The sequence below is a fragment of the Rhinopithecus bieti genome, unplaced genomic scaffold (genome assembly GCF_001698545.2).
Source record: "Rhinopithecus bieti isolate Rb0 unplaced genomic scaffold, ASM169854v2 scaffold_33070, whole genome shotgun sequence".
NCBI classification, from domain to species: Eukaryota; Metazoa; Chordata; class Mammalia; order Primates; family Cercopithecidae; genus Rhinopithecus; species Rhinopithecus bieti.
In genome coordinates, this window is record NW_016814078.1 from 125,945 (window position 1) to 144,853 (window position 18,909).

An 18,909-nucleotide genomic window follows, 5' to 3' on the forward strand; every position below is an offset into this window, starting at 1 on the left:
ACTTTGCTATTTCATTTCTGCCATAGACTGGTTGGTATATCTGCGTGAAAACCCCATGACTGTCTGAGCTGACAGATGGACAAGGCAGGCCAGACTTTGAATAGACTGGGGATTTGTGACTGAACCCTACATGGGCTGACTGGCTGAGCCAGCAGACTCAGCAGAGACCCCAGTCATTAGATGCTGTCTGAGCCATGCGGTAGCAACAATATGACACATCCACAGCCTGGACCAGGTGTCAGCAGAACACCTGTTAGTTGTGATTTCGCCAATAACTTGTTGTGTTACTGGGCAAGTTTGAGGCCTCAGTCTCCTCCTCAATAAAAAGTAGGGGTTCAATTCTAGACTTCCTCTAACTTTGACTTTCTGTTTTTCTAGTATTCTCCTTGTCTTGTTTTTATTTGAAAGATGTGTATAGTTATAAATCTTTTGAACCTGGAATCACAACCCTGGCTACATGACCTAAGAGGCTACTTCAGAATAATATGTTCCCTCTAGAAACGACCTTTGTGTTATCCAACAGCTATCAATCATGGTTATGTCCTGAGTACTGTCAATCTGACTTAAGAATGTGTTAGTTTATCACTAATAGATTTCTTAATTAAATTACTGAAATGGTTCAAAAGAGTTCAAGCTTTTGGGAATAGGATTTAAAGCACATTCTCTTCCATCAATTTTTACAATTTGATCTACTTATTACTGATTTAAGGTGTTTTCTGAATGTTTTGTCAAATTTCCTTAAAGCAAGTAGGAAGTTAAACTTTACAGAGAGCTCAGTTTCATTGCTTGTTCATATGTGGCAAAGTAGCTTTGCTTTACCCTGTATTTGAATTGATCCAGTCACATTTTCCACTAACTTTTTTCTTGTCATCAGTTGAGATTTTCAGTAATAAATTTAATACACAAGAAGGTGAAAAATGAGTTAATATTTTTCCATGTTTCTTTGCTTCTCGGTAATCAAGTAATCAGTCTTAGATCAATTCTTTGAGAGTTTGCATTAAGGTGAGGAAAGTCAAGCCCAGTGAGAAAGATGTCATGTATTTCAGGAGACTTATTTTCCCCTAAGTTTATTGGAACTTTTGAAGTTTTATTAGGTTTGCAGAGTTGCTTACTGCAGTGACTTGGGAGATAGAAGCTGGCCAGAGTACCTTTCCAGATAATAAAAGACTGCATTGCTTGGGTTTTTGACTGCTACTCCGGTTGCTGAAAACTGTCCTGCTCATTCGCTGAGTGACGCTGGTTTCATTCCAGCAACTCTAGTTGAATGGGTATTGGTGTGTATATCATTTAACTGCTGTTTCCTTGGTGTTTTGTCTCCCTTGATACTTAGCTTCCCAGAGAGCCAACTCCTAGTAGATCTTCAGACTGAAATGTCAGCTGGGGCCAGAGTATGAGAGGCCTACTGGAAAGCCCTAAACCATTCAGAATACGGGGATGAAGAGGACAAAGGTCAGGTCAGAGGAGGCGGACCAAGATTGAAAACTGGTTCTACAGGGAACAGGAGTGGAAAATGGATTAAGGTGAAGGAAGGGGATAAGAACCAGTACAAATAACTGTGTGCTAAGCCATTTATATACAGTAACACTCACAATGACACTCTAAGGTAGATACTCAAAGTGCTAAACCTAGATCTTGGGAGGGTAATTTGCCCAAGATCACATAGTTAAGTATTGAAGTCAATATTTGAACTCACTTCTGTCAGAATCCAAAGCTCTTACTCAATTCTATTTTATCATTCTGCCTCCCATTGGAGACAGGCAACTGTGTGTTTAATAAAACACTCCTGTGTACTGAGATGCATGTTGCAAATATGAGCTGTCTTTTTTTCCCCAAAGACATGCAATCTCACTCAGGCTTACATAGCTGCCTGTACAACTTGCAGCATCAAGCCTCCATTTTCAAGCAAGAAAAATGATCTGGGTTGGAATGCCTGGATGGGACTGTGAAGTGGGGTGAGGAGGGATAACTTCAATTCCCTTCTACCCCATTACAAAACTTATCTTTATAGCACAAGAAATACTTGCTTCTCTGGAGACGAAGGATGCTTTGTTCCTATTTTCTTCTTTATTTTAAAAATGAAATGAAAATATCCCATTATAGGGAAGTTCTTTATTTCAAATGTTGAATGCCATGGTACTTAATTTCAGCTTGTTAAATTTAGGGTCTTGAAACAAAATCCCACGCATAAATGTTCTCTGGGCCCATGGCATTTCCATTTGATTGTGAATTGGATTAATTTTTATTTATCTTGAGCTCTTGCCTCTTATTCCTTTTTGTTTTGAGATACTTAAACAAATGTTGACAGTTATGGTTGGCTTAATAAGCTGCCTCAGTTATGTAAATGATTTCTGTTAGTTATGTTATTGCTAGTTGAAGATAGCTTTAAGTTTTCTGGCATATTTTTAGGACTTACTAGTAAAGCATTCCTGATACCTTTTAACATTCTTTTGCTTCTTCAGGCATCAAGTTGACCTTTTTTCTAGCTCCCTTTAGCCCTACACTTCCTTTTTGAATCTACTGTTTGCTTGACATGAAAAATGAACTTACACAATTATAGACCCAGTGGCCTTTTCTTAGTCCTCATTCTTCTTAGCCGCTCTGCTGTAGTTGACACTACTGCCTCCTCCTTTTTCTGGAAATGTCTTTCTCGTTTGGCTTCCATGCCACTCTATTTCCTGGTTCTTTCTCTCCCCTCTGACTTTACTTTCTGCTTTTCATCCTCTCTACAATCTTGACTATAGACTAGTGCTTTCCAGTGCTGAAAGTGATGATAATTGTGTGGCACATGGGGGTTCCGAGATGAGGCTGCCCAATTCTAAAGGTGATGGGAGTGTGGTCTGAGGATATCGGTCTCTTGGCACACCTGTAACCCAATGGAGGCACGTCCATGTGCTTCTGCATACTGATTGGGAGTTTTATTATATGCATTGCAGGGAGCTGAGTTACCTCCAGATCATAGTAAATACAGGATAAGAAAATCAAGATACAGGCAAACAGTGGGATAAAACATTATGAAGCACTAGCGATCATAACAGCAGAACGTCCATAAAGTTTAAAGAGAAGTCAGGGAAAAAGCATTCAGTAGATGCAAGAAACAGCAAAGATTCAAACACAGGAGTTCTCACAAGGGCTTAGGAACATCTGTGACAGTGGTCAGAAATCAGAAACAGAAATTAATAACCCAGACTTTCATTTGAACTTGGCTGGAGCCCAGGGGGATATCAAGATATGGATGAGCACCAGAAATCAGAGCACAGGTGACTGTTCCTTAAGAATGGGCCATCTACAGGTGTCTGTGATGACTGTGCTGATCTGTGAGAGCAGGCATGATAGACAATGGAGTGAAGAGCTTAGAATGCGGGTGAGATTCATTCCAAGTAAACCAAACTCAAGATGATTGGCTGCAGCTAGGCCAGGAAGCTTCTTTGTCATCACATTACCTCTTGGGGACATTATTCACTTCCAAGTCTACAGTGATGGTTTTCTGTCCTGTCTTTTTATCCAAACTTTGGTTGGCTAGAAATTGAACTAGAGATCTTGTCGCCTCAAGTTCCAAGAGGCAAATACCTTTCATGTCTGAATGCTAGTTCCACTTTCTACTTCTTGGTCTCTTCATCAATCTCCTAGGCTCAAAGTCTTGTAGACATCGTTGACTTGTGTCTCTTTGGTTCCCCATCATCATTCAGTCATTTTCTAGAGAATGTCTCACATTGATCTTCTTCTTTTCCCTAGTTCAGACCCATCTCTGTTATGTCCAAGTCTCTTTATACCTTCTTCCTCTGTGGTCTCACTGCCTCTAGTTCCATTTTTCTTTGAAGCATCCTACACAGACTAATGTTTGGGAAACTCAGATTTCATTATCTCATTCCTTTGCTCACAAGTGGATTCAGGGATTGCCCGTGTCTCCTTTTTAAGTAAAAACATCTTTGGGCGGGGCACAGTGGCTCACGCCTGTAGTCCCAGCACTTTGGGAGGCCAAGGTAGGCAGATCATCTGAAGTCAGGAGTTCAAGACCAGCCTGCCAACATGGTGAAACCCTGTCTCTACTAAAAAAATACAAAAATTAGCCGGCTGTGGTAGTGCACACTTGAAATCCCAGCTACTCAGGAGATCGAGGCAGGAGAATCGCTTGAACCTTGGAGGCAGGGGTTGCAGTGAGCCGAGAACACGCCACTGCACTCTGGCCTGGGCAATGAGCCAAGAACATGCTACTGCACTCCAGCCTGGGCAACACGAATGAAACTCTGTCTCTGAAAAAAAAAACAACAAAAAACAAACAAACAAAAAAACCCCCCAAAAAAAACACCTTTTACTATTTTAGGCCTTGCTAATCCAGCCCTATAAAACCTACTAAGCCACGATGTAGCTCAGTCTTTTCACTGGCTTGTGGGTGCATGCACTTATTCTCTCAGATCTCACTTGCTTTTTTACTCACCAACTCACTGACCCACCAGAAGAAAGGCCCCTCAAAGGAGTCTACGTCCTAATCCTCAGAACCTAAATTAAGGTTGCTAATCAGTTGATCTTGAGATGATGAGATTAGCCTTAATGATCCAGGTGGGCCTGACATAATCACAAGGGTCCTTAAAAGTGGAAGAGGGAGGCTGAAGAGAATCGGAGATGTGAGCACAGAAACAGGGTCAGAAGAATGAGATGTGAGAAGGACTTGCTTTGCGGAAGAGAGTCACCAGCCAAGGAGTTCTGGCAGCCTCTAGAAGCTGGGTAAGAAACAGATGCACCTTAGAGCTACAGAAAAGAATGAAGCCCTGCCAACACCTTGGTTTTAGCTTGTGGATTGATTTTAGACTTCTGGATCACAGAACTGCAAAATAATGTTTGTGTTGTTTTAAGCCACAGAATATATGATAATTTGTTACAGCAGCAGTAGGAAGTCAATACACCAGTCACCTCCAAAATAGTTACAGAGGCACTCCTTAGGAGCTAGGTGCCCCGCTACCCTCACAGTTGGAAGAATTCACGGTGGGAGACAAGGAGGGAGAGACTCCTATTGACCTAATTCCTGTTCAGTTTGATTCATTCATCCACTTACTTAACAAATATGGAGTAAGTGCCTATTATGTGCCAGGCACTGTTCTAGGCACTGAAAACAGGTAAAATCCTCACCATCCTGGAAGTTACAAACTAATTGGAAGACACACACTAAACATAAAAAAGCATAAAAATGTCAGTGGTAGTTAAATGTTATGAGGAAAAGTAAAAGAGGTTTTCAAGACTAAGATGGAAGGAAGTAGCTACTTTTGGATAGGGTAGTAAAGAAAGGCCTCTCTGAAGAATTAATATTTCAAAAATGTGGAAGAATAGCTCTAATTGCAAACACATTATATTTCTGATATTAATATGTGCTTTACAAATTTTATAAGTGATATGGTTAGGCTTTGTGTCCCCACCCAAATCTCGTCTTGAATTGTAATCCCCATAATCCCCATGTGTCAAGGGAGAGACCATGTGGAGGTAATTGAATCATGGGGGTGGTTTTCCCCATACTGTTCTTCTTATAGTGTATTCTCACGAGATCTGATGGTTTTATAAGGGGCTCTTCACCCTTCACTCTGCACTTCTCCTTCCTGTGAAGATGGTGCCTTGCTTCCCTTCACCTTCCATCATGATTGTAAGTTTCCTGCGGCCTCTACAGCCATGCTGAACTGGGAGTCAATTCAACCTCTTTCCTTTATAAATTAGTCAGTCTCAGGCAGTTCTTTATAGCAGTGTGAAAATGGACTGATACAATGAGCTTCGTCACTTTAGTTGAGCTGATAATCTTAATTTGGGGCATGTTGGATGAAGGATCCTAGTTTTTTTCCATCTCCTGCTATGACCAGAGACATTTGTGGAGTTTGATTTAGAATGCTGCAATTTAATCTTATTACTTCTAGCCAAAAGTGTTCCCTGTGTGGCTTTCTCTTCAATATCTTTGTCAGTGTCTTTAACAGATTATGAGAAGACCTTCATTTTCAACCCCATTCTTCCTACGGTGACCAGAGTAGATGGGTAACTAAGGAATTACCCTACATAACTTAATTCCATTTCTTGTTTTGACCCATTGTTAGAAGAGCCGTGAGCAGATGAATTTTTTTGTACTCAGTCATGGCTAATAATGACATTATTATGAATTTCTTAAAGTTGGTCTTCTGGACAAACATGTTATGATGAAATGCATAAGGGACACAGATGGCTTTTATTAAAATTGGTTTTTATAGTTAAAAGACCTTTTAGAGAAGGAGAAGGGTTGACTGCAGAATTATCTATGCTGTATTGACTTTATGGCACCCTGAGGTACCCTTCAAATGCAAATGTGGGTGTTTATTAAGCAGAAACAGTTTCAAAACTATTGTGTTCTGCCATGTTAATGCAGGTAAAAATATGAAAGCTTCCTTTTATTATTTTTTTAATATTACTTTCTTGGGGAGGATATTGGCTGAAGAATCTATATGCAAGAAAATGCAAGAAAATCACTTTAGGAAATGTATTCATGTTTAAAAGTAGGGATTATCTTTGCGCCCCTGGGTAGGCTGGTATAGGAGTACATTACACTCCCCCTATTCTCCCATACACACCCAGGGTGCAGGCATGTATTTTAGAAAGCATCTATTTTGATAACTGAAGATATTGTGCAATGGGTAGAACAACCGACTGACTGTGTGTAATCAACTATCTCTTCCCAATGCACATAGCAAATATTTATAGAACCAGAGGAACTTCAACTCTAATTATCACTGCTTTTTATTTTCATTCTTACTGCTTCACATGGATACAACAATGTTTTAACTAGACCTAGGCAAACCACTTGGTCATTGGTTTCATATGTACTTTTAACCTGTTTCAGCATGCATACAGTTAAATAGATATAATCCCTGACGTTTGCTAGTTTACAACAAAAGCAATGCTGAGGTAAACAGAAACTATTAGGGGCATATATGAGTGGCTTGAAAATTCATTTATTTTCTCTTGCTGCTTTTAGGATTCTTTATATTTGACCTTAGGGAGTTTGATTATTAGATGCTTTGAGGTAGTCTTCTTTGGGTTAAATATGCTTGGTATTCTATAACTTTCTTGTACTTGAATGTTAATATCTTTCACTAGGTTTGGGACATTCTCTGTTATTGCTTTGTATAAGCTTTCTACCCTATCTCTTTCTCTACCTCCCCTTTAAGTCCAATAACTCTTATATTTGTCTTTTTTTCAGGCTATTTTCTAGATTTTTTTGGCATGGTTCATTTTTTTAATTCTTTTTTCTTTTGTTTCTTCTCACTGTGTATTTTCAAATAGCCTGTCTTCAAGCTCACTAATTCTTTCGTCTGCTTGATTAATTCTGCTCTTGACTCTGATGCATTCTTCAGTATGTCAATTGCATTTTTCAACTCCAGAATTTCTGCTTGACTCCTTTTAATTATTTCAATCTCTTCATTAAATTTATCTGATAGAATTCTGAATTCCTTCTCTGTGTTATCTTGAATTTCTTTTGAGTTCCATCAAAACAGCAATTTTGAATTCTCTGAAAGGTCACATATCTCCTTTTTCAGGATTGGTATCTGGTACTTTATTTGGTTTGGTGAAGTCATGTTTTCCTGGATAATCTTGATGCTTGTAGATGTTCATCAGTGTCTGGGCACTGAAGAGTCAGGTTTTTGTTGTAGTTGTTACATTCTGGGCTTGTGACTGTGCTTCTTGAGAAGGCTTCCAGGTGTTCAAAGGGACATGGGCCCCAATCCCAATGTCACTGTGGTTTTTGTGGACTCATAGAGGTACCACCTTAGTGGTCTTGGATAAGATCCAGAAGAATTATCTGGATTACCAGGCAGAGACTCTTGTTCTTTTCCCTTACTTTTTCCCAAAGTCTCTCTCTCAGTGCTGAGCCACCTGGAATAAGGGGTGTGCTGATGTAAGCACCCCTGGGGCCACCACAACTGGGACTGTGCTGGGTCACACCTGAAGCCAGTACAGCACTGGATCTTGCCCAGGACCTGCTGTACCTACTACCTGGCTTCCACCTATGTTCACGCAAGGCCTTAGTGCTCGAATCAGCAGGTGGCAAAGCCAGCCAAGTTTATATCCTCCCCTTTAGGTCAGTGAGTTCCCCTAGGCCCCAGGTAGGTTCCGAGATGCTGTCTGGGAGCCAGAGATTGGAATAAAAAAACCTTAGAAATTTGCCTAATGTTCTATTCTGTGACTAAGCTGGCACTCAGTCCACAATAATAAGTCCTTCCTGCTCTTCCTTTCTCTTTCCACAGGCAAGGGAGCCTCTCCCTATGGGCACCACCGCCACCAACCCATGGAGGGGTTCTGTCAGGCCACTAGCAATATTCACTTAAAGCCCAAGCCTCTTTAGTCAGCTTGTGGTGCATACTGCCAGGCCTGGGACTCAGCTTTCACAGCAGTGGTCTTTCCTGTGGCCCAGTACAGGTCCACAAATGCTGTCCAAGAGCCTAGGCCTAGACTCAGGGGTCCCAAGAGCCTGATTGTTTCTCTACACCACTGTGACCAAGCTGGTATCTAAGGTGCAAGAAAAGTCCCCTTTAGTTTTCCCTCTGCTTTTCTCAAACAGCACAAGTCTTTCACCATAGCCACCACAGCTGGGAATGTTCTGGGTCATACCTGTAGTCAGCATGTCTCAGAGCCCAAGGCCCATGGTGCACTCCCTGGGTATTCCTGATGGTTATTCTAGGTCCAAGGGCTCTTTAGTCAACAGGTAATGAATTCTGCCGAGACTGGGTCCTTCTCTTCAAGGCAGCAAGTTCCCTTCTGGCCCAGGGTGTGTTTAGAAGGCCCTCGGATGGGGACCTCGTGACTCTCATTGATGCCCTATCCTGCTATGGTTGAGTTGGTATCCAAGATGCAAGACAAAATCCTCTTTACTCTTTGTTTCCCACCTCGTAAGCAGAAGGAAGGAGTCACTTTCGTTGCTGCAAACTGCACTGCCTGGGGTTGGGGGAGTGATGGCACAAGCACTCACTCCTTCAGCCCTCAAGCTGATGTCTCCCTTGGTCATGTGCCACGCTAGTCCTGTGGCTCTGAGCCTGACCCAGCACTAGGAGTTGCCAGGAATTGCAATCTCTGCCCTAGACTGTCTTTCATTTTACCTAGGACCCCAGAGCATTTTGGCCTGCCATTGCGAGGCTTGCTGAGAAACTTGAGTTCCTACTGATGGGATGGGTGATTCACCTCTAGCTAGGACTGGTCCAGATGCTCCCTCCATGCATGGGCACTGACTGAGCCCCAGCACAGATTTACTCTCCACTATGAAAGGGCAGCACTGAGTTCAGTATAAAGTCCCCCAGTTGCTGTGCTCTCTCTTCCGAGTAGCTAAGACTAGAGGTATGTGCTAATTTTTATTTTTTAATTTTTTTATAGAGATGGATTCTTGCTTTGTTGCTCAGGCTGGTCTTGAACTCCCTAGTCTCAAGCAATCCTCCTGCTTCAGCCTCCCAAAGTGCTGGGATTATGGGCATGAACTATATGTCTACCTTTTCTCAAGCTATGTCTCCTGCCAATGGTGTTTGCTGTCTCCATCCTCCAAGACTTAGCCCAAATGCACTTCCTTCATAAAACTTTCCAGAATTCCCACAGCCAGAAATGATTTTTTCCAACTTCTCACTCCCATTACTCCTTTGTTTTCTTCTTAGGGTATTTAGCTCCTTATACTTTCTATCATTCATATATGGATAGGTCTTATTTCCTCTACTTGATCATAAAACACTGCATGAGCAGTGCTCTGCACCAACTAATTCAATACTATACAAATAGTTGGTGCTCAATACATGCTTGTTTGAATGAATGAATTTTAACAGGTAGGATTTGAGATTCTCTATAAACTGCATAGGTTTGGCTTTCTTCCCAACTTGAAGTGAACAATTTTTTTAGAGTTGCATTTGATTTTAAAAACAGAATTATGGGACTATACAAATAGCCTGCAATGAGTTATTCCAGCAGTCTCACTGTTTAAGAGTGGTAACGTTTCTTTTATGATGTTTTTCATTTACAGCATGGCCTTAGAGCCAGCTCTTTTTCAAAACACAATCCCATTATTACCGGTGCCTTTTGCCTCAAACAACTTCCCATAACATTAGAGGTATAATATTGCAAGAATAGCTTCTGACAGAGAGGTTTCTGGTTTGCAGTCGAGGGGATACAGGATGTCAAATTGCTCATCATTTCTGGATCTGAAGGGAAGTAGTTTAAAGATTTTATTTTACCTATGTGGTTCCAGCCAACCATGTCATGGAAAACATATTTCCCTATATAGGACAAGGAAATGGCTCAAATAATTCTCACACGTTGCTGAAATCCGAACATGAAATAAGATTGATTTCATTTCCTTTTATTTTTAGGATGATTCTAACAGAAAAAGGGCATGTAGGAAGAAATAAAAGGTTCATATTCATATTGAGAGTTTGTTGTTGTTGAACTTTTAAAAAGAAATATGGGTATGAGCCCTTGAAGATTTCTAGGTCTGGATGCTGTGGGGCTTAGGGATGGATAAAGGAGAAGCTGGAGAGATGAGTAGGTGGAAATATCAAATGCAGTGAGGACTGGAGCCCAAAACTGGAAGAAAAGGCAAAGACTAGGTTTAGGGCCCTCCTACCTCTATCTGCTGAGGAACCTCTGTCATCTAGGCCCCCTTGGCATCATTGTTTCCATGTAGACTGATTTATTCTCTACCTAGTTCTCTTGGGGTCAGCTTCTCTTTGTCTTCCGGGACAGGACTACCTCTTATCTGATAAATGAAATTGGGATAATTGGATGTTGTGAGAAAGCTAAATAAAACCTCAAGAACTCTGCTTCCTAGGTAAATGTGTGTGCATGCATGTGTGTGTGTGCACTTGCATGCACACACATGCACACATGTGTTTTATGCTGCTGTTGAAGTAGCAGCAGGATTAGCTGGAAATAGCAGAGCTTGAGATTTAATCATACATTGATTTATGCTCTTATTCTGTCCTCACTTTATGTATGACTCTGGGCATATTAATGATCTTCTCAGAGCCCTGTTGCCCTTTGCCCCATCTGTAAGACTGGAAAGATGTTTTAAGGATTCAATGAGATAGCAGGAAAGGACTGAGAACCACACCTGCCCTGTGCTGGAGCTCACCAAACAGTGCTTCCTCCACTTCCCTCTGATTTTTTATACAGAAGCCTGCTGTCTCCTTCCCACTTTCTCTTGTTGAGTGGTCCAGCCTCTGGGAAGAAATGGTGCCTCCTTTCTTAGATGTCAGTAGGGGTACTGTTAACCTCTTAAGTCACACTGTACAAATAGCCAACTCTTCTCCACTTATATATGGCTTTTTAAAGGTAATGATTTCTGGCCGGGCGCGGTGGCTCAAGCCTGTAATCCCAGCACTTTGGGAGGCCGAGGCAGGCGGATCACGAGGTCAGGAGATCGAGACCCTCCTGGCTAACACGGTGAAACCCCGTCTCTACTAAAATACAAGAAAAAACTAGCCGGGCGCGGTGGCGGGCGCCTGTAGTCCTAGCTACTCGGAGGCTGAGGCGAGAGAATGGCGGGAACCCGGGAGGCGGAGCTTGCAGTGAGCCGAGATGGCGCCACTGCACTCCAGCCTGGGCGACACAGCGAGGCTCCGTCTCAAAAAAAAAAAAAAAAAAAAGTAATGATTTCTGTACTTGGAAGGTAAGAAAAAAAAATCACCAGATACTTGGACTTATTGTTGGAAAACAATGTTTATGACGATAAAGCTATAAAAAATTAAGTATATTTTGTATGTACAAAACATAAATTAAATGGATACTTCTTTATCATTAGCTTTCAATCTGCTATGTATATCCTTATAATGATAATATTGGGAATGATGCAGACATCTAAGTAGAAAGCAAAGAGGTATGTAAAATGAGTGACTAACTGATAAATGAGCCTTATCTATCATTTGCAAAAGATGGACAGCAATTCAGCAATGGTAGTGATTGTAGCAGCACTTAGCTTCTATCCTATAATGTTTACTCAGAGAAAAGTCGTGAAATCTTATCTCCTGTGCATGTAAAGAGACTTAAAATAATAAGCTCCAGGTTCCAGGATAGCCTCAGCCACTTCCTTCTTATGGGAGGTGGACAAAGCACTTCATCCTTGTGGGTCTGTACTTCTTCATTTTCTGAATATTTTCAGCTTCTGAGTTCAGATAGTGAGAATTTAGTTCAAATGTGAAGAAGTACCATCATAAAACAAATATGAACTGTTGTGTAACACTCAGGCTAGTTTCCCCAATTTAATTATAACCAGTTTTATGTCCCCCAGCTCATGCAACTGCTACCTATTGTGGGCACCTCGAGTCACCCTTGTGGCTCCCTCTGCCTCTGCCTACATTCCTTATCTACCCTGCATCATTGTTCTGTGAGGCCACTCCTGGCCCAGGTCTGCTGGGCCTTTCAGAGGAATGTGAATCTAATTATAACTCTTCTCCAAAGGGATGGGACCTGGGACACACCTGTTGTCCTACAGGAGTGAGAACCCAGATCTTAGACACACCAAGGACATATTTACCCTGAGTAGGAGAAAAGCCTTCCGTGTTTCACAGTAAGTCATCCTCCCAGGGGTGATCTAAGGACTCATGGCTCTTTCATGTATTAATACAGCAACAAACAAAACAGAGAAAATTATTCAGGAACTAATTCAGATAGTTAAGGCTTCTGTTCAGCTATCAAATGTAAGGTACTAATTCATGTCTTATAGCACATAATTCCAATCAGCTTTTCATTTGGTTTTAAATTTGCATTTTTGAAGTTTGGGTAGAAGTTTTCTGTAATGGAGTAGTTGAGTAGAAGGACACGTTCTTCCCCGCCAACCTACATAAATGCTTTTAAAGTATACTGAAATAATTTTGATTTTGAAATTTATCTTGAAACATATAGTGGGATATCCATGGACAGGGGAATGTGAAGTTAGAGTGGTGGGCAGGAGCTGAAGCTCAAGCAGCCCACACCATATTGGATCTCTGTAAAGAATGGAACTGGGCATGTCTGAGGGAGTGCAATACTAGAGCAAATACAAAACACCATGATAGATCAAGAATGAGACTGCCAAAGAAAGGAAAAATTTTCTTTCTGCTCTCTGGACAAGCGACTTCTCATTTTCACTTTGCATCCTTCCTGCAAATTACATAGTCTGCATTGTGCTAGTGTTTGGGAATATTAGCATTTGTGGATCTAGCAACAAATTGACCTTTCTATGGGGCTGTCTTTCCCCATTCATAATTTTATGCTACAATGAGCATTTTATAATTTCCATGCGTATTTTAAGATGAAGTTTTGGTAGCCATTTGAGATCACCTTATGGGGCCAAGTGCCTTTGCAATAATTTAGTTCATCTGAATGTATCAAAGCCTGATGAAATTTGGACATATTTTACAAAATCCTGCTATTTCAGAGATGTGTGTAGCTCAGACGTAGGGATCAAAGTGACTTGTTCAAAGCTAGCAATAAGGGACTGTTCTTGTTCCTACTCTTAGTTCAAGCAGGGCTCATGCACTATTTTATGTTTCAAGACAAAAATAAAATCAGTACTAGGAAATTTAAAACCACCCCACCGAGCACATATATCATGTGTTTCTCATACTCCTCGCCCTCCTCCTCGCCATCCCCCTGATGAGGTGTTCAAGGATTAATGAACTAGTGTTGGGAAATTATTTATACTTTCTTGTACAAAAGTACCATAAAGAACAATGCATATAGTTTCCATTTAGTGTCAGCAAACTAAGCTTTTAGGAACATAAAGCATGTCTAATACATAGTTTTCTACTTCTTAAGGGAGAGTTCAGAGAAGAACTAATTTATTGAACTAAATATCTTTGGTCGTATTTTCCATACTTGTTTTATATCCCAAAGTACTGTATCAAAATATAGCTTCCTTCACCTTAGACCTCTGTGGGGAGAGGTATATGTGAATTATAGCACATTTCACAGCCAGAAATGGGGAACAGTGCATGTGGCCTCATTCTTGACCTCATCTCAAAGTCCATTACAGACATTTCTTGAGACTGTTCATTCTAGAAATAAAAAGGGTGAGACTGAACTTTGATTCCAGAGGATGAGTGTATTCCTGAAGTTTTCTTTTCTTTTCTTTTTTTTTTCAGTTGTTGCTTTTCAGATTCATACTAAAAGGAACTTTTTTTGTTTATTAGATCCCTTTTACTTACTAATACACAATTTTGGTGTGTTAGTAGCATTGTTGACTTAGTAGTAAGCAGTTATATTCTGGGGGTACTATGATACTTAAAAGGATTTAAACATTGCTTGTTTAAAATAATCCCCTCCTTTTAGGGAGGTTGGCACACTACACTGTCTGTCCATTATACTTCAGGGTAAATGGTTTACTACATTCTTTTCAAAGAATATGTTTAATGGAGAGGTGGGAGTGTTTCCTGGAAGAATACTAGATATGACTATACTAAAGGGAGAGAAAATTACAAAAGGGGAATAGAAACAAGCAAGACAAATAAAAACCCAGGTCACAGTTTTTTAAGCAGAAGTTGCCCATTCCACAGCATTGCCTAAACTTTCAAGATTATTGAACACTTCTGTTGTTCCTTGATATGGTTAAGATCTGTGTCCCACCCAAATCTTATCTTGAATTGTTATCCCCATAATCCCCATGTGTCAACAGACCAGGTGGAGGTGATTGGATCATGGGGGTGCTTTCCCCCATGCTGTTCTTGTGGTAGTGAGTGAGTTCTCATGAGATCTGAAGAGGCTCTTCTTCCTTCACTCTGCCACTCTTCACCTTCCTGTTGCCTTGTGAAGAAGGTGCTTTGCTATCCCTTCACCTTCTGCCATGATTGTAAATTTTCTGAGGCCTCCCTGGCCATGCTGAACTGTCAGTCAATTACAACCCTTTTCTTTATAAATTACACAGTCTTAGGCAGTTCTTTATAGCAGTATTGAAATGAACTTATAATGTAAATTGACACCACAGAGAGTGGGGTGCTGCTATAAAGATACCCAAAGATGTGGAAACGACTTTGGAACTAGGTAACAGACAGAGGTTGGAACAGTTTGGAGGGAAGGCTCAGAAGAAGACAGGAGATGTGGGAAGGTTTGGAGTTTCCTAGAGACTTGTTGAATGGCTTTGGCCAAATGCTGTTAATGATATGGAAAATGAAGTCCAGGCAGAGGTGATCTCAGATGGAGATGAGGAACTTCTTGGGAACTGGAGCAAAGTTTGCTCTTGCTATGCTTTAGCAAAGAGACTGGGAGCATTTTGTCCCTGCCCGGAAGACCTGTGGAACTTCGAACTTGAGAGAGATGATCGGAAGTTGGAACTTATGTTTAAAAGGGAAGCAGAGCATAAAAGCTTGGCAAATTTGCAGCCTGAGCATGCAATGGAAAAGAAAAGTCCATTTTCCGAGGAGAAATTCAAGCTGGCTACAGAACTTAGCATAAGTAACAAGGAGCCAAATGTTAATCACCAAGACAATGGGGAAAATGTCTCCAGGGCATATCAGTGGCCATTATGGCAGCCCCTCCCATCAAAAGCTGGGAGGCCTAGAAGGAAAAATAGTTTATTAGGCTGGGCCCAGGGCCTTACTGCTTTGTGCAGCCTTGGGATGCAGTGCCCTGTGTCCCAGTTGTGGCTAGAAGGGGCCAATGTACCTCTCAGGCCATTGCTTCAGAGGGTACAAGGCCCAAACCTTGGCAGCTTACATGTGGTGTTGGGCCTGTGGGTGCACAGAAGTCAAGAACTGAGGTTTGGGAACCTTTGCCTTGATTTCAGTGGTTGTATGGAAATGCCTGGATGTCCAGGCAGAAGTTTGCTGCAGGTGTGGAACCCTTGTGGAGAATCTCTGTTAGAGCAATGCAGAAGGGAAATGTGGGGTTGGAGCCCCTGACAGAATCCCCACTGGGGCACCACCTAGTGGAGCTGTGAGAAGAGGGTCATTGTCCTCCATACCCCAGAATGGTAGACCCACCGACAGCCTATACTGTGCATCTGGAAAAGCTGCAGACACTCAATAGCAGCCCATGAAAGCAGCCACGAGGAGGGCTGTACCCTGCAAAACCACATGGGTGGAGCTTCCCAAGGCCATGGGAACTCACCTATTGCATCAGTGTGACCTGGATGTGAGACATGGAGTCAAAGGAGATTATTTTGGAACTTTAAGGTTTAATGATTGCACTATTGAACTTTGGACTTGCATGGGCCTGTAGCCCTTCATTTTGGCTAATTTATCCCATTTGGAATGGGTATTTACCCAACGCCTGTACCCCCATTGTGTCTAGGAAGTAACCAACTTGCTTTTGATTTTACAAGCGCATAAGCAGAAGGGACTTGCCTTATCTCAGATGAGACTTTGGACTTGGACTTTTGGGTTAATGCTGGAATGAATTAAGACTTTGGGGACCTGTTGGGAAGGCATGATTGTGTTTTGAAATGTGAAAGGGACATGAGATTTGGGAGGGGTCAGGGTGGAATGATATGGTTAGGATTTGTGTCCTCTCCTAAATTTCATCTTGAAATGTAATCCCCATAACCCCGATAACTCACATGTGTCAAGGCAGAGACCAGGCGGAGGTGATTAGATCATGGAGGTGGTCTCCCCCATGCTGTACTCATGATAGTGAGTGAGTTCTCATGAGATATGATGGTTTTATAAGGGGCTCTTCCCCCTTCACTCTGCACTCTTCTCCTTCCTGTTGCCTTGTAAAGAACGTGCCTTGCTTCCCCTTCACCTTCCACCATGATTGTAAGTTTCCTGAGGTCTCCCAGTCATGCTGAACTGTGAGTCAGTTAAACCTCTTTCCTTTATAAATTACGCAGTCTCAGGCAGTTCTTTATAGCAGTGTGAAAACAGACTAATACACTCCTATCTGGTTTTAAAAGCTTGTTTCAAAGTGATTTTCAGAGAGAGATTTAAGGCAGAAGTGGTTGACTCATGGGCATCTGTCTACAGAGTTCAAAGAGCCACTTACTAAGTTAACAGCAAAAATGGTAAAAGCAGAGTCTCTTCCTATATTACCATGAATAACCACCATTGTATGTCTCTCCTATCATATTGTAGATATGCACTGCTGTATGTAACTTCTGTAATTCATCAAACAACTTCAACCTCTAAAAGAAACATGGGAACTAAAGTGCCACAAGTCCACCAGCATAAGCATTTTCCTGTCATCTGAAAGAATGATGCCTTACTAATGATGCTGAGAGTCCACATGGGGAAGAGACTCAGGAGGTCCATTACAAAGTTTTCCCCACTTAAAAAGAATATTGTTTTGCTGTAATGCCATAACATGATCTATTTTAGAATGTTTTTCTTTAAACTGTGAGCCTTTATCAGCTTGAGAGAAATGTGTTAGGCACAACCTCCCTGGAAGTACTAAAAACATCTGTGATCCAAGTCTATAGTAGTTGAGGGATTAAACTTGTGATCAGATTTCTTAGACGATGGTTTCTTTTCCTGCTGTTACAATTTCTGTTGACTTTGGCTTTCTTGTGTACTAGGAAAAGTAAATTGGAATGGAGCAGACAATTAAGAACTGGATGTCTAAATCCTTGTTCACATACTTATAAATTTCTCATAAATTACAATATACTTCCTTATAAATATTTTTCTCATAAAGATTCCTTTAGAAATCTAACCACAAAGTTTTCTTTATTAATAATTTACCTCAGGTTTACCATCTAGAAGACTGGGCTAAGTGACACCCAAAGGTCCTTTCAGGCCTAATCTTTCTGACTCAAGTATTCTACAATCACACAGGGCTTCCTGGATTGTTAACCTGCAATTCTGTTTAAATGTTGACAGAAAATATGTTAGAAAATGGTTCCAATTTTAAAGAAGAAAACTCCATTTCATGGGGAAAAAAAGATTAGAAACATCCAGACTTATTTCTGCATGCTTACTTTGTTTTCTTTTGCCCCACAGAAAGGTAAATTGAAATTAGATTGTGCTTTTCTATAAAACTGTAATTTATAACAGGCTTAAAAGTTTCAAAAATATAATCATTTTTCCAGTGTTTCTGTGTTAGATTTGATAACTCTGGTTGACTAAGTTGCAATTTACCTCCCTAATATCTACCCTGGAATTCTTGGCCACAGATATCTTGGGGAAGGAATAATGAAAAAATTATATAGGCCTTCCACAGGCCAGTATTTTCAAACTTCTTGGCCAATAAATTCCATGAGCTCCATCTTCCTTATTGAGTATAAAAGTGGCTGTAGACTATAGAAATGAAATAAAGGCCAAAATAAATTTTTCGGTAAATAACCTAAGAAATATTCCAGAAACCGCATGTATTCATATAGTATTCTCTAGGCAGAAACATAAAGTGAGCACAATATATTTGTGAGGGAAAGAACAACAGGGACTTAAGATGGAGACTGCGAATTATGAGAACATTGTATAAGAATCAGTGGCATAAAAACTAAATTATAGAAGTATGATGTCAAAACATTTTCACAGGAAGACCCTCAGACAATACAAATAAAATACTCCAAAAACATAAATCAGAATTAGTATTTGTAATAAAGAAATGCCTCAAAATGTATTTTTTCCAATTTAATCAGTAACACAGAAACAATTCACTAATTATTACGTAATGGGCACATTGCATGGCTGTGTCTCTTATACTCAAAGCAGTCTTACTTTCTGGTGGTTCAGAGTGGTGGTCACAGCTTTCCTACCATGATTTATGACATAGTAAAATGGGGAAGTTACTGGACTGTTTCATGAATGGCTATGAATTTATGAGAGATTAAATTTAGTTCTTCCCAATTAAGTTAACAGGGAAAGAGAAAATGTGTTTTGAAAGTGGTAGTATATTATATATAATATACCACTTTAAAGCATAGCAACTTCTCTGTATTCATATTTCAGAAACCTGGAATGATAAACAGTGAAGGTGTTATTTTTCTAATCTAACTTCTGGGAAAATATAAGCTGATGCTTTATG